We start from the raw sequence: 2,583 nt of genomic DNA, 5'->3' as shown, positions 1-2,583 counted from the left end.
AAGATACCTTGTATCTACTTCTGTTGAACCACTATATCAAAGCAGGTCTGAATAACAACTTGGAAGAAACTGCATTTGATATTGCCAAAAGGATAAGTATGTTTCACTACATCTTTGAAGTTGTGGAACGCTGTACAAATTGTTCTCCTAAGTCGTAATAGTTTGATTAAGTTTCTTAAATTTCAAAAATGCCAGTCCATCCTTTGTGTCCCTACAAATTTTTTTTCACAATACAAAGCAACAGCAATATCTTACTTTAAAAATGCATGGATTCCATGGTATTCTTCAAAGTGAATTGCCTGACTTTGATGTCAAAATGTATTCAAGAGTTGTTTGTATACATCTATAATGATTTCTGCAGAGTTTGTGATTTTTCTTTAAATCAGAAATAATTTTAAATTATCTGTTGAAATGAATAGTATAGACACTAAAGATGTTCCTGGTGCTTTTCTGAAAAATGTATATCTATGTTTGTATAATGTCCAAAATCTATTTCATTCGCTCCTAGATATGATAATTTGAATTCGACATTGTTATATAATGTATATGTTCATTAATAAATGTGTCCTTTCAGATTGCATTCCACATAGAAGAAGTTTAAGATTCCTTTTTTTCCTGGGTCCTAATATTATTTTATTTCTTTGGGATAAAATGACAATGTTATCTAATTTCAAGTTTTGTAAAGGTTATGCTATGTAAGGCCTTTCTAAGGTGAAGATTTAATACAACGATGTCAAGCTAACCTTTAATTCTATGAATTACATATATTGTTACACTTGTATTTTTGTAATCAACTTTTTAATAACTGTTTTTCATTTCTTGCATCAGAAGAATGAAAAATAATACTTCACAAATTTTCCTATCATCCTTGTGCAAGTGCCATGTTAATCTCTGTATTGTAATTTGGGTAGACCTGCTGCTGAAGAATGTAGAATCCTCTAAATTTAAGTAATTAATGTAATGATGCAATCTTATACAGGCATATATCCATGGATGCCTATTTGTAAGAATGAACCCTTATTGTTCCTAAAAATGCTATTGATCTTATTTCTCTAAAATTCTGTGTATAGTGGAAAAAAACTGATATCGTTTGGTCGATTGCTCACATTTACAATTTTTTTGTCAATGACTATTTTGTTGTTCTCATTTTAAATTTGATCATACTTTGAAGCCTTTACAGCTAAGTCCAAAGGTGAGTGCTTTTCAAGTATTTATTTATCAACTGAGTTAGCTTTGTGGACCTAATGGATTCAAAGTAAGCCTTGCTTAAGAGCTACTTCTAAACTTCCGCAGCTTAAAATTTCCCAAATGAGGTCTTGCTGGGACAAATGTCTACCTGAACCTTTACCCTTCTTCCATGTAGGAACAGACCAACTACAATACCTTACCCTGATATCATAGATTGTATTACTGAAACAAAGCTAATCTTAGTTACAAGGGATCATAGAGAGATGAACCGTTTAGACAGAATTGTTCAGAATGGAAGGTATTTTATCAAAATAGAATTGTTTATTATACTTATCATTTCAAAAGTAGCTAAAGCCAAGAAGGTGAAAAAATTGTTCATATGCATGATTACCTACTGTCCTGGCCTGTCTGTCATCCAAATAGGCAGGAACTTACACTACTGATGTTCTATCACCAAATATTTCCATAGCTCCTGGAGCAGTCCATATGTTTCTCCTGGATATTAGGCCTTAAATTGGTAATGTTTTGGTCACAGTGTTTCCTCTTGCCTCTAGGCTGTAAATCTACAAATGGTAAAGCTTTAAGTCTAACTCTACCAAAAACTGAGGTAGAGATAATGGAATAGTACTTTAAAACAGAGTTGCCTTTGATTCCCTAACCACAACACAACAATGCAAAACAGTTTTTACATTATATATACTTATGTATTTTATATTTATATGTGCTGATTTTAAATTTCACACAGTGAATCTTACTAGAATTGATAATTTGACAAATATATTGACATTTATTCCCATAAATGGATTGGAATATAAATAATTAGGTTTAGAATATATATTAGAATATAAAAAGTATCAATGCAATATCTTCGCTATAAACTTGTGATACCTTCTAAGTGTTCATGGTCTTCTGAATTCACATGGTAAAATAACAGTATTTTTTTCTGCTAATCTATAAGGGATTTTACTCTGATGCTCTGTTAATTGTTTTAACTCGCTGGTCCCAAAGTGTTTTAATCCATATTTCTGAAGCATTTATTACTGATTATACCCAAATTTTGCTGATACGATGTGTAAAAGCTATTATTCTTCTGCAGGACCTACGGTCCTAGGATACCAGGTCCCATTTATCTGCACAATCAAATAACAAGGGCAAGACTTCTCACATAGGCCCATGAAACATGCCAGCAGAAAATAATTGAAGACTCATCTCGATTTCTCATTTCCTATAACATTTCAGGGCCCCAATTCCTTTCAAGAATTAGCAGTAATCAATTGTGAAATGCAAGGCAACTTAAGATGAAAGATGAGATCACAAAATCTGAGAGAAAGTACTGTAATTCAAACTTTCAATTTACAGATGACCAGCCCATATGAGTGAACAAAATAACAAATA

General features: G+C 31.9%; 1 pseudogene; it reads right to left on the bottom strand.

The window, feature by feature from the left end:
• Positions 1 to 831: 831 nt before the first annotated feature.
• Positions 832 to 932, bottom strand: LOC122127484 (annotated as a pseudogene).
• Between the last annotated feature and the right edge of the window lie 1,651 nt (positions 933 to 2,583).

This window comes from Dipodomys spectabilis, unplaced genomic scaffold (genome assembly GCF_019054845.1).
Source record: "Dipodomys spectabilis isolate Male_0828 unplaced genomic scaffold, ASM1905484v1 ptg000301l, whole genome shotgun sequence".
Classification (NCBI taxonomy): domain Eukaryota; kingdom Metazoa; phylum Chordata; class Mammalia; order Rodentia; family Heteromyidae; genus Dipodomys; species Dipodomys spectabilis.
The sequence above is the reverse complement of the archived record's forward strand: the minus strand, read 5'-3'. Positions and strand labels throughout refer to the sequence as shown.